Source organism: Mytilus californianus, unplaced genomic scaffold, assembly GCF_021869535.1.
Source record: "Mytilus californianus isolate M0D057914Y unplaced genomic scaffold, xbMytCali1.0.p SCAF_1, whole genome shotgun sequence".
Taxonomy (NCBI): domain Eukaryota; kingdom Metazoa; phylum Mollusca; class Bivalvia; order Mytilida; family Mytilidae; genus Mytilus; species Mytilus californianus.
Genome location: NW_026262581.1, coordinates 75,311,322 through 75,325,129, shown reverse-complemented (window position 1 = coordinate 75,325,129; position 13,808 = coordinate 75,311,322). Strand labels below are relative to the sequence as shown.

The 13,808-nt window shown below is 33.3% G+C and overlaps 1 long non-coding RNA gene across 1 annotated transcript; it reads left to right on the top strand.

Moving 5' to 3' along the window:
- Positions 1-226: 226 nt before the first annotated feature.
- On the top strand, positions 227-13,216 carry LOC127707867 (uncharacterized). Its single transcript, XR_007985061.1, has 4 exons — positions 227-534; positions 2,421-2,596; positions 5,847-5,943; positions 12,221-13,216. It is a non-coding gene; the product is annotated as an uncharacterized LOC127707867 (long non-coding RNA).
- The last annotated feature ends 592 nt before the right edge of the window (positions 13,217-13,808 follow it).

Below are 13,808 nucleotides of genomic sequence, written 5' to 3'. Positions count from 1 at the left end.
ATTTAGTTTGTTCTTTATTCTCAATTCTTTTTTTTATTAATAATCTCATTATTCTCTAGGATTCTTTATTCTATATTTCTGCTTTTTTTTCTATCTGTTCTTTATTTTGCACTTTATGTCATTATTTTCTATTCTTAAACCCCCATCTTGATTCCAGACCCTCAAATATACGTAAATGTACGAAAGCTTGCATGGTACGTCAAACACGAAAACCTGGAAATCTTTTCACCGTTACCGTTTTTTATACTATGACGCAAAATCCATGGACGCTCACGCGATTATCTGCTGCTGTCTTTTTAAAAGTTTTTATTAAGAATGGACAGAGATAGATGATACAAGGAACTTTGGTTTTTCAAACTGGCGAATCAAAAATTTATTATAAACAGATAAATTGAAATGGGTGACTTGTCGATTAACTGGAAGAAACTGGGGAACGAAACATAGAAAATTTATGAAACGAAAGTCAACGCAACGAAAGTCAAAGTGTTTTTGTTTTGATGGATGATTTTACGTACCCTAAAAGCGCAACGAAAGGTAAATATTATTATGCACATTTTGTTTAATTATTGGATTAAAGCAGAAGATGTATGTGCTTTCACTAAGTTTATTTTTCACGAAAAACTATTTGACTGTAGACTTAGGGGACGACCATTTGATATTCTGGGGGGGGGGGGGGGGGGGGGGGGGGGGGGGGGCAGGAGGATTTTGAAAATAAATAACACAGCCTTGATAATCACAAAAATAAATAGTTTGTCCTGTGGTAGTTCGAAAAAAAAATAACCTGACTTACAATGTATTGAAAATGAATAACTCGGCAGGTCTTTAAGCCATTTTATAAATGCTATTCGAAAGTATGAGGTGGCACCAGATTCTTCATAAAATTCATCTTTTTTCAAAAAAAAATTTGGGAAACACTTCCCAAATCTCTTAATAATAAAGGTATAAATATTATTCAAATATACTTGAAATGTCTGAAAATGGGTTTCATTTAACTTGAGGTATATTGGCTCAGGAACACTTACCTCACTTTTATTACAGGGCTGTAACTACATTGAGGCAAATGCCTTTATGTAGGAAATTTTAAAACCAAAAGCTTGTCTTCATATCAAATTGTTTTCACAGTGAGTGTTTGCAAGAAGCAAGTTCTGTTCTCCCTTGGACGTAGCACCTGTTTTTTCAGGATCAATGTTTCTTTAAATTTGTCTTTTGTTCATTGATTGCCCTTCTGTAATCTCTTAGTGTTACATTTCTTTTGTTTTGTGATTTAGTAATTTTGTTTTCAACTTGATCATGAGTTTTATTTTATTTTAGACTTTTTAGCTAATTTTACAACTTAACTACTTTAAATTGTATCCCAGTTAAGAGCTACATCAAGTTGTAATTGAAATGTGTTATTAAAAATTACTTGACAAAGTTATATCACTGATAATCAGCCCCCTCTTAACTTAATTTGAATAAAACCCCATATAATTTACAGGTATAAAAGATTTAAATTCTGCATGCCGAAAACAGCAACAAAAAAAAAACAAAAAAAAAACAGCAGCCACATACTTAACTATGTGAATTACATTTTTACTTTATTCTTCATATTGGTCTTTTGATGTTGTCCATAAAAACTTAAGTCTTACGCTGAATCTATACATTTTGCTTTGAGACCAAAATATTGTCAAAAAATTATTAAAACAGAACTTGCGTTTTCAGAATAAGAAAGGGTCTGGGAATGCCCAGAAAGCACGATTTTGCATCATTTGTTCTATAGTTTCTTTGGGCCTTCAATGGCTTCAAAACCCTACAAAATTTTTTTGCCTCGCTCTGCTCGGCTTAAATATATTTGGCAATACTTTTAAAAGAGGCTAGTTTGTTTTTTATGTGGGGGGAGGTGGGGCTAGGATGAAATTTGAAAAAAAGGCAGGATGAGACACTTTGCCAAAAAAAAAGGCAGGATGACAATTGATGTAAAAAAATTGTCAGGATAAACTATAAATAAAAAAAAAACAGGACTGAATAGAGTGGAAAAATAAAAATGCAGGACAAAATTTTTCATCCTACCCCCTCCCCCCCTATAAAATCAAATGGTAGCTCCCTAACCTGGGATAGTGGTGTGAAACTGCTCAACTTATCTGACATCAGATCTGTACAAAGCAGACTTAACCACTTTGATTCATCACTTCATACAATGGTCATGACTATATATGGATTTAATAAACATAACATGCATAAGATGGATTAGAACATTCAAATAATTTAATACTTTTGATATAGTTAAATTTTTTTCAGGGCAAGTCTAGATCAGTTGTTCTTGTTTTAAAAGATCAAAATAAGCCAATTTTGCCATATAAAAATATTTAAGGCAATTTGGCAGAAATATTGCAACTTCATTTTATTATACATTTGAACATGTTATACATTATTTCTTTTAGCATTTTCAATGAAAGTACATTTTGTACATGTACTTCAAGAAGTAGAAGAATCTAAGCAACAGAACAGAATTCATTTGAGGCATTGCTTTCTAGATTATATAATGGATTCATAGATTGTCATATTGATTTATGTGCATAAAAGGAGCAGTAGTCAATGACTAATTTTGTGATGAGAGGTATGTAATGAAGAGGATAAATTTGTTTAAATATTATTATTTTGTTGTTGTCAGACTCTGTATACATGTTGCAAGTTTTGAGGTCATAGACATGATAGAGTTGAAAGTTTTGATTCTTGTTGTGGGCTATTTCTATAAGCAGTGACAAATTATTTTTTTTTACAGGTCAATTTTATAGAAAATAGTGTTGGAAGCTCTATTAACACTTCATTGCTTGTTCTTTTTTTGTCTTGCAACAACAGTCATGAAAGTGAGTCTTGGGCATGCTGTAACAGAGGCGAAGTCATAAACAATTTGTTAAAAATTGAGATTAGGTCAGTTTAAGAGGAACCAAACAATAACTTATGGCCGAGTTATGGTTAAATAAGTCAATAATATTTTTTGCAGTAGAAGTAGGATATCCACTTCTCATTTCCATTTCCATTGAGATTATATGGTCCAAATCCCTCAGTCATGGTTGATTGACTTTGATATTTTTACTTAACTTAAATGTGAAAAGTTTCTGATTAGGTCAGTTTGAGTGAACCAATAATGATAAATCTTTGATATTTGGTATGCAGTTGTATATGTCAGAGTACTAGTGCATTTCATATCCCTTGTTTTTATTTTGCCCAGCCCCTCAGTCATGGTCTATTGGTTTTGAAACTTTGTCGAGTCATGGATGGTGTGTGACTTTGGATGTTTAAGCATTGTCATTATAATAACATTTGAAATCAACTAACAGGATTTCATACAGAGAAGACATACTTCTATGTCTAAAGTTTATTCATATGATATTAATGTATACCAAAGGTTTATTATATACCAGTAATGTCTTGGATAAATTAGTTATACAGGAATTACTTCACTTTGAAATGTTATGGTTACATTTTTTTGTCAGATATTTTTGTAATTCATACCATAGGTCTATATCAGCATGGTCTTTTAGTTTTATGAGTTAGAAAATAAGTGATCAAATATGTTTACAGTAGTTATACCTCTTGGAAATAGATATTGTAAGAAAAACTGCATTGCAAGCAATCCCACACATGTCTTCATTTCTTTTAGATTATTTATAATTTATGAAAAAGGTTAAAAGAACATACATATTTTTTGCTTTTTGACAGCAAATTTTATATATCCATCAATTGGCGAGGTACATTGAAGCGCTATTCTTTTATTAAATGCATGAAGTATGGATGGTAACACAAATGACAACATATTATGTTCATGAGTTAATATTGCCTTGTCTGAAAATAGTATATACGTGAAGTACTAACATTGAACTATGGTAACGTTGTAAACCTAATGCTGTAATGAATGACGTTATTGTATAGATTTCATAGCTACAACAACGATTAAACTAACATTGCAATCATAAGTATTTATTGAGATTTCACAACATGCCTTTAAATTGTGTATTTAAACAATTTTGCCTATGTAACAGGAAATCAAGATTTAATAGACATCAAGAGTTAATGCCTAAATGTTGTTTTTTTTAAACTGTAGACAGCAGAATAGATGATTTTATATTAGAAAAAGTTCATACTATACTAAGACGGGCTTAGGCTATACATATATTATTAGCTCACCTGGCCCAAAGGGCCAATTGAGCTTTTCTCATCACTTGGCGTCCTTTGTTCGTCTGTCGTCAGTTGTCCATTAACTTTTACAAAAATCTTCTCCTCTGAAACTACTCGGCCAAATTTAACCAAACTTGGCCACAATCATCATTGGGGTATCTAGTTTAAAAAATGTGTCCGATGACCCGGCCAACCAACCAAGATGGCTAAAAATAGAACATAGGGGTAAAATGTAGATTTTGGCTTATATCTCTGAACCCAAAACATTTAGAGCAAATCAGACATGGGGTAAAATTGTTTATCAGGTCAAGATCTATCTGCCCTGAAATTTTCAGATGAATCGGACAACTCATTGTTGGGTTGCTGCCCCTGAATTGGTAATTTTAAGGAAATTTTGCCGTTTTTAGCTCACCTGGCTTATAGGGCCAAGTGAGCATTTCTCATCACTTGGCGTCCGTCGTCGTCGTCCGTCGTCGTTAACTTTTACAAAAATCTTCTCCTCTGAAACAACTTTACCAAATTAAACCAAACTTGGCCACAATCATCATTGGGTATCTAGTTTAAAAAATGTGTCCGTTGTTGGGTTGCTGCCCCTGAATTGGTTATTTTAAGGAAATTTTGCCGTTTTTGGTTATTACCTTTAATATTATTATAGATAGAGATAAATTGTAAACAGCAATAATGTTCAGCAAAGTAGGATCTACAAATAAGTAGACATGACCAAAATGGTCAGTTGACCCCTTAAGGAGTTATTGCCGTTTATAGTCAATTTTTAACCATTTTTCATAAATTTTTGTAATCTTTTACAAAAATCTTCTCCTCTGAAACTCTTAAGACAAATTTAACCAAACTTGTCCACAATCATCATTAGGGTATCTAGTTTAAAAAATGTGTCCGATGACCCCACCCGCGAACCAAGATGGCGGACATGGCTAAAAAAATAGTACATAGGGTAAAATGCAGTTTTTGGCTCATATCTCTGAAACCAAAGCATTTAGAGCAAATCTTAATAAAATAAAATTGTTCATTAGGTCAAGATATATCTGCCCTGAAATTTTCAGACCAATCAAGCAACACGTTGTTGGGTTGCTGCCCCTGAATTGGTAATTTTAAGAAAATTTTGCAGCTTTTGGTTATTATCTTGAATATTATTATGGATAGAGATAAACTGTAAACAGCAATAATGTACAGCAAAGTAAGATCTACAAATAAGTCAACATGACCAAAATTGTCAATTGACCCCTTAAGGAGTTATTGCCCTTTATAGTCAATTTTTTACAATTTTCATAAATTTTGTAAATTTTTTGTAAATTTTTACAAAATATTTCCCACTGTAACTACTGGGCCAAGTTCATTATAGATAGAGATAATTGTAAGCAGCAAGAATGTTCAGTAAAGTAAGATCTACAAACACTTCACCATCACCAAAACACAATTTTGTCATGAATCCATCTGTGTCCTTTGTTTAATATGCACTTAGACCAAGGTGAGCGACACAGGCTCTTTAGAGCCTCTAGTTAATATTAGTTACGCTGTTGATCTTTTTGTTGTTTGCTTACACATTTTTTCCATTCAATCAAAAGTAAAAATATAAATTAGTGACTCTGAGCATCAGTTCATACTTCATCTACAAAAATGATCTAGTTTTTGTCTGGAGTTCTGGATTAAATTAAGATTTAAAATTTTAGCTTATTACCATGGTTGCCAAATGAAAGGAAAGTGCAGTATTAGAATCACTGGTGTACATGTAGATGCGGATGTCCGGCAAAAAGAACTGGTATCAAAGTAAGTTCATCTGTAGAATTGCAGTTAATTTAAATAATTTAATGTTATCTATTTAAAACTTTTTCAAGTGTAATTGTACATGTTACGGCATGTATACTGTTGTTTATTTATGTCTTTCTGATGTCAAGTATGCATCAAGAAATCCTTATCCTGCTCTCCTTCTTCTGCTCCACACACACACGCATGAGATGTCAGAAGTTCAAATAATTATAGCATTTGCTTATATTATGAATTGTGTATTTAAAAGTTGTTCTCATCTTGAATGTATATATACATAAAATATTTGCCACTGAACATTAAAATAAGCAAGAAAATTCAATCAATTATTGTTTTGCATTATACGAATGAGTTTTCAAACATACATGTATAACAATTGAATAATTTCCCTTTAAGTTTTTTAGCTCACCTGGCCAGAAGGGCCAAGTGAGCTTTTCTCATCACTTGTCGTCCGTCGTCAGCGTTAACTTTTTACATTTTGAACTTCTTCTAGAGAACCACTGAATGGAATGAAACCAAACATGGCATGAATGTTCCTTATGAGGTGCTGACCAAGTGTTGTTACTTTGTAGCGGATCCATCATCCAAGATGGCCGCCAGCGGGGGACTTAGTTTAACATAGGACCCTATGGGTAATACATACAAATGTCTTCTTTTAGAGAACCACTGAATGGAATGAAACCAAACATGGTATGAATGTTCCTTATGAGGTGCTGACCGAGTGTTGTTACTTTGTAGCGGATCCATCATCCAAGATGGCCGCCAGCGGGGGACTTAGTTTAACATAGGACCCTATGGGAAATACATACAAATGTCTTCTTTTAGAGAACCACTGAATGGAATGAAACCAAACATGGTATGAATGTTCCTTATGAGGTGCTGACCAAGTGTTGTTACTTTGAAGCCGATCCATAATCCAAGATGGCCGCCAGCGGGGGACTTAGTTTGACATGGGACCCTATGGGAAATACATACAAATGTCTTCTTTTAGAGAACCACTGAATGGAATGAAACCAAACATGGCATGAATGGTCCTTATGAGGTGCTGACCAAGTGTTGTTACTATGAAGCCGATCCATAATCCAAGATGGCCGCCAGTGGGGGACTTAGTTTAACATTGGACCCTACGGGAAATACAAACAAATGTCTTCTTTTAGAGAACCACTGAATGGAATGAAACCAAACATGGCATGAATGTTTCTTATGGCGTGCTGACCGAGTGTTTATACTTTGAAGCCGATCCATAATCCAAGATGGCCGCCAGCAGGGGACTTAGTTTAACATGGGACCCTATGAGAAATACATACAAATGTCTTCTTTTAGAGAACCACTGAATGGAATGAAACCAAACATGGCAAGATTGTTCCTTATGAGGTGCTGACCGAGTATTGTTACTTTGAAGCCGACCCATAATCCAAGATGGCCGCCAGCGGGGGACTTAGTTTAACATGGGACCCTATGGGAAATACATACAAACGTCTTCTTTTAGAGAACCACTGAATGGAATGAAACCAAACATGGCAAGAATGTTCCTTATGAGGTGCTGACCAAGTGTTGTTACTTTGAAGCTGATCCATCATCCAAGATGGCCACCAGCCGGGGACTTAGTTTAACATAGGAGCCTATGGGAAATACATACAAATGTCTTCTTTTAGAGAACCACTGAATGCAATGAAACCAAACATGGCATGAATGTTCCTTATGAGGTGTTGACCAAGTGTTGTTACTATGAAGCCGATCCATAATCTAAGATGGCCACCAGCGGAGGACTTAGTTTAAAATAGGACCCTTTGAGAAATACGTACAAATGTTTTCTTTTAGAGAACCATTCAATGGAATGAAACCAAACATGGTATGCATGTTCTATTTGAGGTGCTGACCAAGTGTTGTTACTTTGAAGGTGATCCTTCATCCATGATGGCCGCCAATGGGGGGACTTCCTTTAACATAAGACCCTATGGGAAATACATACAAATGCTTCTTCTAGAGGTGCACTGAATGGAATGAAACCAAAACATGGCATTAATGTTTCTTATGAGGTGCTGATTGAGTGTTGCTACTTTGTTGCCGATTTACTGTTCAAGATGCCCACCAGGATTTTTTATTAAATTACAGGACCAATATTAAACCAAATTTGGCCTCATTATTAGGGTATCTGTTATGATTTTAATCTATTTTTACATGATTTCCAAAACCAAAGTAGAATCAGGTGAGCGACACAGGCTCTTGAGAGCCTCTTGTTTTATGAACCAGCATATAGATATAACATGTATAAGGAGATGAGGTACATGTATGATTCTCAATGTGACAACTATCAATTAAAAAACCATAGGACGAAGATGTTAACATTTGCTGGTCACTGTACAGCCATAAACAATGATCAAAATCCATACCATCAAGTAACCTATTATGGCTATAACTTGTATAAGGATGAAAAAATGTGAACCAATGAAAAAAATAAAACTACACACAGTATGGCAGGTAGCACCCAACATAAGAACCAAATGTCAGAATCAGCCAGAAAGGGCTGGACTCATCAACAAGCACTTAAAAAGAAATAACAAAATAATAAAAGATGCAAAAATTATGTTTTCCCAAACTAAAATATCTATCAGTTCACCTTCGACAGATTTAATCAATTAATGTAACAACAAAACATTTGTCATTTCAAACAGTCTAAGAAAGCATGACTTTGTGTAATGCCAAAATATTGAACACACAAGAATATGTAGGACCATAACAGCATATAAGTATTTATAATTGCTAAGAATTTCAATATCTGAAATACATGTTCTGCTTTTTGTCAAGCTTGCAAATTTATTTCACGAAAGCGAGACAGTGATTCTAGATTCTGCCAGAGGCGGCGTCGCTGTCCTAAAATTTAGGTTCAGTCTGTGGTTAAATTTTTTTTGAACATCGATAACTTTGTCAAACAGACATGGGATTTTGTGAAATTGAGACAGAATATTCGAAGCTTCTTAATGACCAAACTACAGTATCCAAGGCAAAATTTTGAAAATATTCTTTTTCATTTTTCCGTATTTCAACTAATAAATGGGCTTAGTTTTTTTGATGAGCTTGCTAATTCCGTTGCAGAAAGCTCGACATAGGGATGGTGGAAGACACGGATGCTTCATTCTATGTACAATGTATATACTGTGGATTCATCATTATTCGTTGAATACCAATTTTCGTTGGTTTCGTGGGTACAGGTGAACCACGAATTCAAATGTTCAACGAATATCATATTTTCAATAGGCTTTGTATGCAGAGATTGGCAAAACAACGAAATCAAATATCCACGAATATGCAAGTTTTCAGCAATCCACGAAAATTGATACCCACGAAAATAAATGAATCCACAGTAGATGCATATGTATGTTATGAAGTTTCTGTCAGTCAACTGTCCATTGTCCTTGAACTCATTTTCATGGTTCAGTGGTTACTTGAAAAAATAAAGGTTTTTTGTAATGTTAATTTCTCTCTTATTAATATTATTTATAGTATTCATGGTAATAGGATATTTATATTTACTTAGTATGTGGGTATCTTGCAAGGTCCTAGTGTCTGTCTACTCTGTCAGAAAGTTTTCGTGGTCAATTCAATATCTCAGGTATTATAAGCAATAAGTCTACTATATTTGGTGTATGGAATTATTGTAAGGTGTAGATGTCCAACTGGTAGTTGTAATCTGGCCTTGACCTCATTTTAATGGTTCAGTAATAAGTTTTTATGTTTTGGTCTATATTTTGGATACTATAAGCATTCAGTCAATTATATTTGGTGTATGGAATTATTGTAAGGTGTAGATGTCCAACTGGTAGTTGTAATCTGGCCTTGACCTCATTTAAATGGTTCAGTAATAAGTCTTTATGTTTTGGTCTAATTTTTATACGACCGCAAAAATTAAAAAATTTTTGGTCGTATATTGGTATGACGTTGGCGTCGTCATCGTCGTCCGGCGTCGTCCGAAGACACATTGGTTTTCGCACTCTAACTTTAGTTTAAGTGAATGGATCTCCATAAAATTTTACCATAAGGTTCAAAACCACGGAAGGAAGGTTGGGATTGATTTTGGGGGTTATGGTACCAACAGTTAAGGAATTAGGGGCAAAAAAGGGGCCAAAAATAAGCATTTTTGTAACTTCCAGACAATAACTTGTGTGTAAGTGTATGGATCTCTCTGACATTGTACCACAAGGTTCCATATCACAAAGGGAAGGCTGTAATAGATTTTGGGGGTAATTGCCTCAAAATTTTAGGAATTAGGGGTCAAAAAAGGGGCAAAAAACAAGCATTTTTCTAGTTTCATGACAATAACTTGTGTGTAAGTGTTTGGATATTTCTGAAATTGTACTACAAGGTTCCATATCACAAAGGGAAAGCTGGAATTGAGTTTGGGGGTAATTGCCCGAAACTTTTAGGAATTGGGGGCCAAAAAGGGGCCAAAAATAAGCATTTTTCTAGTTTCCAGACAATAACTTGTGTTCAAGTGTATGGATCTCTCTGAAATTGTACTGCAAGGTACCATACCACAAAGGGAAGGCTGGGATTGAGTTTGGGGGTGATGAATCATAAGGGGGTTCACAAAATTTAGGGGGGGATTTTTTTTTTTTCTTTTTTTTTCTTTTTTTCATTTTTTTTTTCTTTTAAAATTTTCCATTTTAAGTTGGTTATTTCTGATTTATATTTAAAAGCAAATAATAATGATATGGTAGGAGATACACACCAAACAGGATGTGTAAATTATTATATAATAAGTATTGTGCAATAGCAAGAAATTTTCAATTGCACAGTATTGCACAATAGCAAGAAATCTTCAATTGCACAGTATTGCGCAATAGCAAGAAATCTTCAATTGCACAGTATTGCGCAATAGCAAGAAATATCCAATAGCACAATATTGCACAATAGCAAGAAATTGTCAATTGTACAGTATTGCGCAATAGCAAGAAATATTCAATTGCACAGTATTGTGCAAAAGAAGATACTTCGTATAAATTGCTTATTTCTTGACCAATTTCAATGGGGTTTTATTCTTGAATTCTAACCATGTATTTAGATTTTTTATTTTTGGGCCCCCTTATCAACTTTGTCCACATTGAGGTCAAAAGGGTCCAAAATTAAACTTTGTTTGATTTCATCAAAAATTGAATTCTTGGGGTTCTTTGATATGCTGAATATAACCATGTATTTAGATTTTGGATATTTGACCATAATAGGTGAATGTCCAATTTAAAATTTTTAAGTTCTTAGACCACATTCATTCTGTGTCAGAAACCTATGCTGTGTCAAATATTTAATCACAATCCAAAGTCAGAGCTGTATCAAGCTTGAATGTTGTGTCCATACTTGCCCCAACTGTTCAGGGTTCGACCTCTGCGGTCGTATCAAGCTGCGCCCTGCGGAGCATTTTATTGGATACTATAAGCATTCAGTCAATTATATTTGGTGTATGGAATGTTTGTAAGGTGTACTGATCTAAAATTGAGAATGGAAATGGGGAATGTGTCAAAGAGACAACAACCCGACCAAAGAGCAGAAAACAGCCAAAGGCCACCAATGGGTCTGACAGTAATCACCTGAACTTGACCTCATCTTCATGGTTCATTGGATATTTTTTTCTTGCTTAGTCTGTTTTCCAGATACTATAAGGTAAAGGTGAACTATATTTGGTTTCTGGAATGATTGTAGATTGAAATTGTAAGGTGTTTAGGTTTAACTTTACATTTATCTTGCAGGCTTCATCTGACCTTAACCTTATTTTCATGGTTCATTGGTCAGTATTAAATTTCTCTTGATTTGGTCTTTTTTTTAGATACTAAAAGTATAGGTGAACTACTTTATGTTTATGGAATAATTGTAAGGTGTTTATATTTGTCTTGCAGGTACAATTCTTGCCAGATTTTTTAAAACTTATTCTATAGGTTAATATCAGCATAATCCTAGTCAAGGTTTATAAATTTGGCCGATCAGCTTTTTTCAAAAGAGTTATGCCCCTTGGAAATAATAAATTTATGGAAAATGGCCTCGTAAATGCTCTCATTTTTTTTTATTAAACTTATACATGTAGTATACTATTATAGTAATGCCCTTAAGGTCGGTTTGAAATATTTAGTATACAAGAAAAAGAACTTTTTTTCACCCAAGCACATTTTTTATTTATAAATATTTTTGAGAACAAAAAAACATGTTTTTTTTTTTAATATTGCCCCTTGATAGATAAAAAATGTACTACTAGGTGGACATTGAAACTCTGTTCTTTTATTTTTACTTGCAGGAACTGAAAAGTAAAGAAACAGAACCAAAGAACATTAATTTTAGATTAATACAATACTAAACTCAAAGTCAATTTAGTTGTCTTTCTTAATCATACAGGATATTTCCAAAAAAGCGGCTGCATACACATGCACCAGTAATAGCCAGCAGTGAAGACAATTAAATATCTGTGTATGGTGATATAGCAATAGAAATATCACATACATCATAGGGAAATAGAAATTGAGTATGTCAAAGAGACACACATATGAAAATAGAATATAGACAATAAAATTGGGGTATGTCAAAGAGACTAACATGAAAATAGAATATAGACAATAGAAATAGGGTATATCAAAGAGGCAAACATATGAAAATAGAATGTAGACAATAGAATTTGGGTATGACAAAGAGACAAAAATATTAAAAATAGAATACAGACAAAAGAAATGGGGTATGCCAAAGAGACAAACATATGAAAATAGAAAATAGACAATAGAAATGGGGCATGTCAAAGAGAGAAACATATGAAAATAGAATATAGACAATAGAAATGGTGACAAACAAACCAAAATAGAATATACTAGACAATAGAAATGTGGTATGTCAAAGAGACAAAAATATGAACATAGAAGAGACAACAAGTTAATAAAAAAAGAATTCTACTTGATATAAAAATTATGGAGCACTGTTATTTTTCTGCATAAAGGAATGCCTGTATACAGTTGTTTTTTATTTGTTTGAGCTTTTGATTTTGCCATGTATTTTCTGTGGAGTTTGGTATTTTGGGTTATTTACTTTTTAAAGCAACAACTCATCACACTGAAGTATTTACACTCAAAATGAGTTCCTGACAGAAAAAAAAAGATAACAAAGAAAAACATATCAAAACATCAAAACATAACCCTAAAAAACCTACCGCAAAAAAAAATACATATATATATATACAAACCATGTTAAGAATCTATGAGAAAATAAATGCATTTGAACAATTAAAAACATATAAAAAATATTTATATAGGACCAAGATAAAATCATATGAAAACATATGTTTGGGCCAAACATATGAAAACATATGTTTAGGACAAACATATGAAAACATATGTTTAGGCCAGGTATGAAAACATATGTTTGTAAAAAACATATGAAAAACATATGTTTTTCATATGTTTACATGTATGAAAAACATATGTTTTTCATATGATTTTAAAAACATATGTTTTTCATATGTTTTCCATATGTTTTTCATATGTTCGAAAACATATGTTTTCATGTCGGGCCTAAACATATGTTTACATATGTTTTCAAACATATGAAAAACATATGTTAAACATATGAAAACATATGTTGCAATTTTTCCTATGTATGAAAATCAACCATGCTTAGACAGTAAACAAGGAGTGGATAATTGTACTTTCATTTGGGAAAATTATGCAAAGGCTGGATATTTGACTCACTTTACAGAAGATTGGCCTCCTGTAGGACTTTTCCATTTTGAACCATTTCATCGCTTAATTGTTATAAATGACGAGTTTATAAAAGTTGAGTGTTACAACTTTTCTGGATATGTCATTTCTGAAAATTTTCATATGCATTTCATCATTAAGGGG